The sequence below is a fragment of the Neolamprologus multifasciatus genome, chromosome 18, assembly GCF_963576455.1.
Source record: "Neolamprologus multifasciatus chromosome 18, fNeoMul1.2, whole genome shotgun sequence".
In the NCBI taxonomy this organism is placed as follows: Eukaryota; Metazoa; Chordata; class Actinopteri; order Cichliformes; family Cichlidae; genus Neolamprologus; species Neolamprologus multifasciatus.
Genome location: NC_140456.1, coordinates 7,375,117 through 7,386,337, shown reverse-complemented (window position 1 = coordinate 7,386,337; position 11,221 = coordinate 7,375,117). Strand labels below are relative to the sequence as shown.

At 40.5% G+C, this 11,221-nt stretch overlaps 1 protein-coding gene across 15 annotated transcripts in view; it reads right to left on the bottom strand.

Moving 5' to 3' along the window:
* pard3ab (par-3 family cell polarity regulator alpha, b) overlaps nucleotides 1-11,221 on the bottom strand; it is a 373,665-nt gene that overhangs the window by 121,393 nt on the left and 241,051 nt on the right. The window lies entirely within an intron of this gene.

Below are 11,221 nucleotides of genomic sequence, written 5' to 3'. Positions count from 1 at the left end.
TTGTCAATTAATGACACAGTGTAGGCCTTAAGTAAGAGACCTATGTATAAAGGAATAAAGGAATGATCAAGACAGAAACACAGCACATTCAGGTTCAAATTATGGAAATCGTAGCAGGAGCTAATTTTTTTTACAGTTTCAAAACCAAGTTTTGAGTGTTTCTGCTGTAATTGGAAAGTGTATATTTGATCAATTTAACAAATCGGTGCCACCTCAAAAAACACAATAACACAGCGACTTTGAGGTCACATCCTGCAAGATAGAAGCAGAACAGCAGCATACAACAAAATGATTTTGATAATCCGAAGAGCAAATCATACTTAGGCTTCCCTTGCAAGACCAAACTACTGCATTAGCCTGATTAAAGGGGGACGCCCATAACCCTGGAAACGTTTGATTTCCTCAAAAGGCACAACTGTTGAGTCAAATGCCGTTGAAACAGGCAAGCGAGGGAGAGAGACAGCTTCTGCCCATGTGGTTGTCATCACTGCTTCCGACGTACAGCCACGGAAATCAGATCCACTGAGAGGGGAAGCTCAGGGCAGCCCGAGCCTCAGTGCACTAAGTGCTGGCTTTGCTGCCACAGGAGCACCCCTCATGAGACAGATCGTTTACCCCACATTCTTCCTCACCCACTCATGAATATGTATAACTATACCGATGGAGAGAAAGGCGTGGAACAGCACACAGCCTCTTCCACGCTTTTCTTTACGAGTGAAAACAAACAATACTGGCCTTTTACCAGTTTGAGATTTCTAAACTAAATAATTATGAGAACCGCTCTGTGTCCTGCTGATATATTCCTTAAATAAGACACCAGACCTCCTGCTCATTAAAATGTAACACGCGCACTGACATATACACAACGTGTCAAAGCCGCCAAAGTGACGGATGTGACAAAGCAGAGAAAAATCCCTTCTTGATGCAGCGATCTGCCATTACAACTTGTTCACCGACAACTGCACGCAGACAGTGAGTGATGAACTGAAATCTCCAATCAATGCAAATCTACATAATAGATTCCAAATAGTCAATAAAGCCTCAGATGTGTGACCAAACTGCCCCGCTACTGCACAATCTAACCCAATCAAGGCACGCCACCGAGGACACGCTGATATAGGGCATTTAATTAGAACTAAACTAAAATAAAAATGTATTTAACTGCATACGATGAAGAGAAACGGGTCTTCGCTGTGATTGGTTAAATTGATTGGCTGGTAAGTGAAATGAGTAAGAGAGAGTGTGCGCTGCTGTGACATAAATCTAGTGTTAAAAGGATATTCGCGGGGACTGCGGCGCATATTGATTAGACATTATTTGTACTAACGGGCCTGAGGGGAGGAGAGATGGGGGTAGGAGTGGATGTGCTGGCAATCCATTATCTAAAGGGGGGAGAGAAAGACGCTGGCAGGGATCAATAGGTCTCGCACGGGTCTGGGTGCGACTACGTTCTTCCTCTTTTAAGTTCCACTAAGACACAACAAGGGGGTGAAAAAAATCACTTACAGTAGTATGACTAGTAGAGTAATGGTCCTAGGCTGGCTGGCTTATGACCCCTTAGAACGAAGCTATGAGCCGTAATCGCTAAGATTTCCATTCCCAATTATTCTTTATTTGGCTAATCTCAAGGGCCTCGAGAGGGACCACTCATCTGTATTTTACAAGAAAAATCTTTGCTTTCCAACTTTATGAATTTTTTAAACTGAATTTAAAAAAAACTTACTGGAAATATGGAAAATACTTTTATTTTAAAAAAAGACCCACAACTAATAGAGAAATATATTAAGAAATACTGACATGGCTCATCAAGGGAGACTGGAGAAGAAGTTTCCCTTCTTCCCGGCCAAGCAACAAAGCTGTCAACACTTCATAGATTCCTCCTTCTCTTCCACTAAACTATCTCTCCCTTCCTTTCTTAATGTTTCTGGAGGCCTCTGGGACTTTTTTTTCTTTTTTAAAAAGCACTGCTCAATTTGTTATCCTCACATTCTCCCTCTTTAACCCATGAGAACGAAAGGCGAGTAGTTTTGGAACCGGCGGTCTGTTGGGGCAAAGGGCCACTGTCTGCTTCTTGTTAGTAGTCCTTAAGTGGACAGTACATGGAATAGGATATGTGAAGAAAGAGGGGAGGTTGTGGCCTGACGTCTTGAAAATATCAGGTAAATGAGGACTAATTGAGATCCCTTTAATCTACAATGTTTCCCCTGTGTGTGTGATTTGAGAACCCAATTACCAATCAAAAAAGAGGCGTCTTGGCGTGAGCCCCTGTCATCACGTAGTCATTACACATTAACAAGGACAATAATTTAACTCGAGTTTTGCTTGTGTGAGGACAAAGACAAATTAATGAGGAATCAAAAGGATCTTTCTGTCAATCTGGTCATCTGTTCAAATGTTAAACACACGAATGTGTCTTATGGCAGTGAGGCTCCTCTTCAGCCCATCTATCATGTGAAAACAGACCATCTGACTGACATCACGGTAGGGCGGTGTGGTGAAACTAAAAACATGGTTTCAATCACGGGCGGTACAGTTTTACTTATTTCACCACAGATTTTTAAATAAAGTTAATGTGGTTTTAATCCAAGTACACAATAGTGGGGACGGACATTTTTCCTGTGATTTATCTTCTTTGAGTTTGCTTAGAGTGGCTTTTCTCAGAACATCAGTAAATAATTCATTTGCAACTCAGTTTGGCTACATTTCATCTTTAGTAGTTGTACTTTCTTTTTGCTTTGCCGAGCCACAGTTTGAGAGTTGCATACAGACACTTCTGCACGACTAGCAGATGTTATGGAAACTTGCCATTAGATGGTCAGTGTTCAGTCCAAAGAAGAAGAACAAAGTTTACTCCCACGTCAGCAAATGTCTGAGCTAACCAGCTATCGAGGCGTCCATGCTAGGTAAGATACCCACATGGTGTTAACTGCTTTCTAGCACTACTGGTGACCAGTGTTGGTCAAGTTACTTGAAAAAAGTAATCAGTAACTAATTACTGATTACTTCCCCCAAAAAGTAATCCCATTACTTTACTACTTATTTTCAAAAGTAATTAATTACTTAGTTACTTTTTAAAAACACGATTTACAACCTGAATAGGTGATAAAGCGATAGATCTTTCTGCCCAATTCTACTTTTTCTACATAATCCATCATACAAAATGTAATCAAATGGAAACGTCTCTTTTTAAAACTTTTTTATTAGTTTTAATCTTTGAACTTTATGCATGTCGTAGCGCACTCAGTGCTTGCTTGGAAGTTTAGGGGTTTTTTTTGCTGTAAAAAGAAGTTTTCTTCCCACACACAACAGACGCTAATGTTTTTGTCACTTTTTATGGAATCAAACTCAAATAAGGTCAGTACTTCCACGCTTTAAACGCTGCACGCTCACACTCTCTCCTGCACTCGATATATTATCCATTGTTGCTCTGTACTCAGCTGTTTTCACGAACGTCGCACTTGCTTAAGTCACTGTCATGAGACATTCTCGCAAAAAAACCCCCACTGTTTTAGTAACGCAGCGTTCCTATGGGAAAGTAACGGTAATCTAATTACTGTTTTTGCAATAGTAATCCCTTACTTTACTCATTACTTGAAAAAAGTAATCGGATTACTGGTGACTGCTGGTGACTAAAAACAGCACAGGATCACTTTCACTGTCATACTGAACAGAAGTGTATTTCTCAGATCCCAAAGTGAATATCAAAATGAATTCAAGTGGAATTATATGAGAATATGGTTACTTACAGACATTAAATAAAAAGGGGATTTAATACATTTTTTTAACAACTCTTAATTCTACCACTGACTCGAAGCTGACCAAACACAACCCCTATTTTTAGAGCCAACATCCAAACATATTAAATTCTTCTTGACCCAAATCAACATCCTCTCCCAACCATGTAGATCGTAAGAAAATAAGCAACATACATAGAAAGTGAACTCGGTGACTTTCCACGTGCCTGGTGTCTTAGCAGAGAAGCCAAGTTGATTGGAGATTTGCAAAAACACGGAAGCATAAAGGAAGGATTTTGTTTGGCAAATCATTCGCAGCAGTCTCGAGTCATTTCTCTGGTGTTGTAAAAGGACGACACATTGAATCCTTTATCCCGATGACAAAGTGCAGATACACACTTTGCTACTGAGACTTTGGTAATTAGTCTAATGACTTTTCCTTTCTCCCCACCACCATAAAATCATTGCATCTAATTAAACAAACAAAAAAGCCCTATAGTTGTGTGTGTGTGATTGTGTGCGTGGAAAGGGGCCAAAGATAATTACACTGAAGTCGCTGAAACAGGGGGTCTCTTAATCCCAAATGCAGTTACACTTATTAAAGCAGAGAGGAGAGAGGGGGCTGCAAACAACAGCAGCCCGATGCAATTCAAAAGAAGATTTATTTTATTGGCAACATCGTATTCTCCCAACAATCTTATGAATTTGAATAAATGTCTATTTTTGTTGGGCTAAGATAGTCCATGAAAATGCACTAAATACTCAGATATCTATTTTTATATTTATTTATTTTTAATGAACTGCACCACAGTAACCTGGATCAACAGCAGTCAAATGTCAGGTGATTGATTGTTTGGCTTAACTTACCGTCACCATCTTAGCTTTGGAGTCAGAAGTGATCATATTTTATACATGTAACCATAGAAAGTTGTTGCTAGGCAGGTCTGTAGACTGGGTGTCACACACAATATGCTCCAAAAGGAACCAAACAACTTTAGGGCTAAATATAGTTGAAATGGGCGACTTACAAAAAAACAACAGAAACAAAGCTGCGGATGCCCAAACCACATTTTGTCCTGGGTTGTAACGATGATTATTTGTACTTTCTAGTTGGTCATGTCAACTGCTCTGTTTTTCTTCTTGAAACCAAAACATCCTCATTTAAATAAGATATTTCTGTCTTTCTTTTGACTGCAAATTGCTGGATACAAACTGAATACTAATACAGTGCATAGTTTTTCCTAATTTGGATGTTCTGTTCTTTTCCCCTACATGACAGAAAAAGTACCACACTATTTTCCACTACTCCCTCCTCTCTAGGTTTTCCTCCAGTCCTTTCTTGACCACCCCAGACCTCATCATCTCCTTTCCCACTCCCTCTCAGCATCCCTTCCTTCCTCCTCTAAATAAAAAACAGTCGTTGTGATGCAGGCTGCAGCTCCTGCTGGTTGAGCTCTGCCGACAGCTTTGGAGGAACGCCCTCTATTTTCTGCCCTCCGTGTGGGAAACCTGAGGCCTCAGCATTGTGGGCAGCACGCTGAGCTGAAGACAAGCCAAGGAGGCCTGATGTCCATTTCCTGAAATTACACACTCATACCCAACCGCACACATCTAGATTGACATTTACTTATGCACCCATAGAGCTGCAGCGAATCAGAGACTGAAATGACTCAGATGGGCAGCCTTTATATCGCCATAATGTCATGGGTAAAACACTTGTACTGCACTTCTTAGAGAAGAGCAAAGAGAAGACAGACAGAAGGATGATGATCAACAACAGCCTGGTGTCAGGTCATGTGTGAATGAAACAGTGGATAAGCAACTGGGCTACCCAGAACTCTTTGTGAGTAAATAGTATATTTTCTGAAAATTGCATACACCGCAGTTTATCAACACACAGATGAGATGAGTGTGTCTGTCTGCTTTTGTTGAGACACTATCTTAATGCATCGCACGTTTCCGAGGGTCTCGCAAGGTGCAAAGTCACTCATCATCAGTGAGCTCACGTTTATCTTTCCAAGCAGCACGCATGCAACTCGTGTATGATGAAAGCCAGGTGCAAAACATTAAGCTCTCTTAGTGAAAACAGTCTCTATTATTATCAATGTCTGCTTTTGGCTAAGAAACGGTATCAAGTTTAAAAAACCATAAATCATCATACTTCATCAGATGAAGGAAAAACACTCTTAATAAGCCCTGCAAGTCTGTAAGATTGCCTATTATGGTCTAACGTTGTAACAGAACGAGAGATTTATTTTGGATTTATCACGAGTAGTGAAAATATCCACTTATGTGGTGCAGATTTCGATAATTCATCTGCAAACTATATGAAAAACGCATTTGAAATCTTTCAGCACACGCAGCATCCCGACGGCACAAGGAATCCGCCAAAGACCAGCTCATCCTGTCCAGTCCTGATATCGTTTTTGATAAAAAATGATGTGTTGGTTGAATGAAAACCGAGCCTGTGCGATTCCCAGTTTTCAAATGTGCAGGTCAGGCAGTCAAAGCATAAGTTTTCATGTCTCCTGAGGCTAAACACAACAATCCAGCAGTTCACATGGCAGGTGACTCCCGGCCGAGGACAGAGCTCTGCTTCTCTGCTGTTTTGCTTCGTAGCTGCGCATCACATGAGACAAGAAGCCTCCTGGCGGGCGTCGTATCTAACCATCAGAAAATGAATACAGGCCAAAACCCTTTGTAGAAGTTCACATCCAGAGCAACATTATGAGACGGAGAGGCACGACACAGAGCCCTAATGGCTACATCATCACACAAATAAAGGATTCTCATAACCAAAGCTCTGTTTGACACCCCACAGGCATAAAGAGAGCACGCATGCACACATAAAAACAGTTTCCCTGCTGCATCAAAATCTCTCCCCATTTCTCTTTTTTCCTCTTACCAGACTAGAGATTACATTATCTATGAGGGCCTAACAGACACCCCATGCTGTGCTTGCTGCTGCTATAAAAGCAGTGCTTTTCACATGGAGCGCTTTGCTATCGCTAATGATTAACCAGAACTTGGACAGCACAGTTATTCTCCCAACACTTCAAAGACGAAATGCAAAGACGATTCAATTGCTTTAATAGGCCCCGGGCCGAAACGGCACAGAGAATGCACACTTCAACCCATCTATAAATGTCATAGGCCATTTAAAGATGAGAGCCCTGATGTAATTTTTATGTGGTGCAAGAACAAGTCTTGTTGAGAAGCGAGTGCGGGTGTAAGAGCTGCGGACGTGCTGGATAAAATGTAGAAAAGATCGAAGTGCATGTTTTCTGGTAATGAGCTGCAGAAGAAGAAGAAGAAGGCAGGCGCAGAATGAAATCAAAAACCAGTCACGCTTTGCTTTTTCCAAGGAAGGATAATCGTAAATATCTTTATTTCAAAGAGGACACTATGCTCCCGACAGCGTGATGAAAAAGTTTCCTCTGATGCCCTGTGGTCTGTCGTGTGCATATTTGTGTGTTTTTTCATTTCCCCCGTCTTTCCTGCTGACTCTGATCTAATAATCGCGGAGTTGAGAAGTGATGCATCTCCAACAGCGGTGCAGCTGTAAGCAGAGGCACTCTGGAGTCCTCTGCGTACGCATGCAAACTGCAAAGCTTGAAAAGTTTGAGTAGCTTCACTTTCTCTTTAACTTCCCAACCTCCTGCTGCTCCAGGTATTTTGTAAGAAAAGAAATGAAAGCGACAATGTTTGACACCAGAGAGGAGAGCAGCAAGATGAAGCATAAATACATTAATACTGAATGCCATATGCTGTTGGGGAGTAAGCATCTGAATAGGGGATGAGCATGAGAAGGTCTAAAGAGGGGAGGAACGGGAGCGTGAAAATTTCCGAGGATGTTGCAACATGCTGTAACTCCCAGCAAACTCAGCCGGTACATCCCTAATGGCTCAACTGTTTCGTTGTCAAACAACTCCTCGCGACCCCCTCCTTCCTCTCTTTCTTTACAACCAAAGTCCCCACTTACACTGTCCCAGATTGTTGTCGTACATCTACCTACATGCCGTGTGCCATTTGTAATGAGGTCATCAGGTTGCAAGATGGGAGCACTTTAACGTCCGCGGTCATTTTGAAGAAGGAATTATGAAAAGGAAAATGTGAAATCCATGACTGAGCTACTTGAAAGTTGATCTGGACCATATATCTGCGCTGGTGGGATTAGCGTGTACTGAAGACCGACTGACATAGGCGTTTATGGTTTAGAGGAAGGGGAGGGAGGCTTAAGAGGGAACAGGCTGTTGTAATGAAAACCAGCAGGCTCTCAGGATCTGCTGTGATTTAAATCAAAATAAAAATGGAAAAAAACAGGGACAACCCAGGTAGAGCCATGCTTTGTCTACCCAAAGGCACATATTTGAATAACTGGTCATTTTAGGTCCCGTCTTTCTAGCGAGTGCATGCACACATTTGCATTAACTTGCAAAAACTTGCAAGTGACCTACTCTGCTAGTTTGACATACCTGCTACTATTAGACGAACACAGTCCATCCTACGTTCCACATCTCTCCACCCAGTACACACATGTGTGTGTGTGTGTGCGATTCCATTATTTAGAGATGAGTCTTAAATCAAAACTCTAATTAGGTAATACATAACCCCACCTTCCAAGGATTTCCCAGTGTGGTCCAGTTTAGGATGGATTAATGCATGATAGGGGTTGGTGCTCCAGGGGGAATGTAATGGTAGTCCTGAAGAGTCTTTCAACTAAGATTTATTACCCTCTTCTTTATTATCATGATTTGAATAAATTATTAATTTTTAATGGGGGCAATTTTTTCAATTGATCTAGTAGCCAAGTAGTATATGTAATTACAAAGCTGACATGTAATAACATCTCCAGTTTGATTCCATTCATGAAAATTATAAATTATTCTGTTATGCCTTCACATCTCGAAGAAAATGAATAATTTACAAGAGCACAAAGGAAACATCTTTTAACTGCTTGATTCGTCCATTCAGCGGTCCCAAAGAGATTTCATTTACACTGATTTTCTCTAATGCAACTAATGATTCTTTGTTAAACACAAACACTGTAGTTCAGTTAACAAAAAAATGAAATAAAATGCTGTAAATAAGTCCACCAAAGTTATTGTATGATGTCTGCAAATTAAACACCTGCATACACACACACAGAGGAACACGGGGAGTTGCATGCAGACAGCTAAGTGATACAAAGTGCCATCCATGACACAAAATGTGGGTCAACAGCCTTTTAGGCTCAGACCAGTCTCTGAATCCCGCTCTTGTGCTAAAACGCAGATGGTCAAGAGTTCCCCACTTACACCTCTGCTTCGCCCGTCTACTCGTGCTCCCACTGTGACAGACTGCATTCCATTCACAGTGGGAAATAAAGCAGAATATGTCGCGCGGGCAGCGCACCATTACCACCACACTAATGCGCAACATACTGTCAGAGATGGCTCAGCTGCAGTTAAGCGCTTTTGAGTGCTATTAGAAATGTTGGCAAATTCCTTGATCTGATGAATATTAAATACCTTAAGTGGATTTTGCAAAGACATTTGTGACATTAATGGCTTCACTGCTTCCAGGCTTTGTGACGAGTCGTGCCTTTAAGTCGACAGTTTTGATTTTTATTCTTGTTTAAAGAAAACTGTTGGGAGTGAATGAAAAACATTTTTCTTTCCAACCTTTGAACTGAATGAATAATAATACCCCCCCCCCCCCCCCAAAAAATACAAAGACACACAAAAAGAAATACAGAAATCAGTGAGAATCTTAGTAACAAAACACACAGGGATGCTAATCGTGCTAAATAATTGATCTGACCCAGTAAAAGCTTAAATGTAAAACCCTTTTTCAGATTTTTGGAAATATGGTGAGAACAGTTAAACATTGTTAAACATTATATTTTTATGAGAGACTTACTTCTTTAACTTCCTCCCTGGGGTGTTGATAAAAACAATTATTCAACTTGCCTGGTTGAAGAACTCTTCTCGTTGTAATAGTCACAAAGTAATGCAATGCGACTTCGAGGAACATCATGATGTTCCAGTTTCATAAAATCCCTTTATTGCTGCTATTCTGATTTACTACAAACCTGTATTGCTTAATAAGGTTTTTGTTGTCAGGTTTAAAGGCGACATGTGATTCCTTTCATACATTCACAGTTTTTGAAAACACGTATTTGCCAGTTCCTACTTTCTTATTGGCTTGTAAATATTAGGAGCATATTGCAGCCTCAGTCATTATGAAGCACTTATCAATTTATTTGGCATTAAGATGTTCTAAAATCACAATTCCAATAATTGAGACCATTCTCTCCATAATTTCTTAGCTATTTATTTTTAATATGCATTAAACTTAATACAAATTATTTATAAGCAACAGCACCTTTAAGTTCTTATTAATAACCTTTGCTTCTGCCAGAGGTTTCTTCCTGTTAAAAGGAAATTTTCCTTTCCACTGTCGCCAAAGTGCTCGCTCATAATGACCCCCTCATCTTGTTGTTAGGGTTTTCTCTGTACAGTGGAACCCTGACTTATGAAATAAATTTGTTCCAGAGGGTCTTTCGTAAGTCAAAAATTTCGTAAGTCGAAGCACCTTTTTCCATCGCCTTTTGAGTGACGAAGTTCTTGGTGGAGGAGGACCTCGCTCATATTTATCAATAATTTCTCTCTTTGTTTCCATCGAGAGCACTTTACGCTTCTTCTTTTCACTAGAATCACTTGCAGAAAGTTTTTTGGGCCCATTATGAATTAACGATGGGCTAATTGCAAACGAAAAGCACACAAAATAGCGCACTGCAACAACAATACAGCGAAACACAAGCACGAAAGCCAAGGGGTTATCACATGATTTGGAAGGCATTGTGGGCTCAGCCAGCGGATTTCGTTACGCAGGCATTTTGCCGTAGCACGGGCAGAAATATTGCCGTTAGGTGCCTTCGTAACTTGAATTTTTTGTTAAATGGGGTCTTCGTAAGCCGGGGTTCCACTGTATTATTATAGGGTCTTTACATTACTAAATAATTTGGTGTAATAATAAGGGTCAAACTAAGAAATGTATTTACTTAGGTTAGTTCATGTACAACAACTTTTTAATCAATAAGCAATGTCACGTGTAGTAACAGTAAGCAGTTAATAGTTAATTGTTACTTTTTTCCCAATATTTTCTCCCTCCAGTCTCTCTTTCATTGCTGGCATTTTCAGAAAATCTCAAACTAAAGGTCTTCAGATGGACGGACAGTCTGGCTCCAAATAAGAAGGAATGACATCATTACGCCATCAGACATGGTCAATACTGGGTGGAGATGGCCCTCAGACTGTCCCTGACAATAAACACGCGCACACATACAGTCGACACAATAAATTTCTAAAAACTTCAAACTCAATTATACACATAAATTCCAGCTACCATTATTTGGATCTTCCTTGCCTCTAATCTCACAATATATATCCGTGTGTGTGTGTGCACTGCAGTTTCAATACTAACCACTCCTTGCTTTCTGTTGT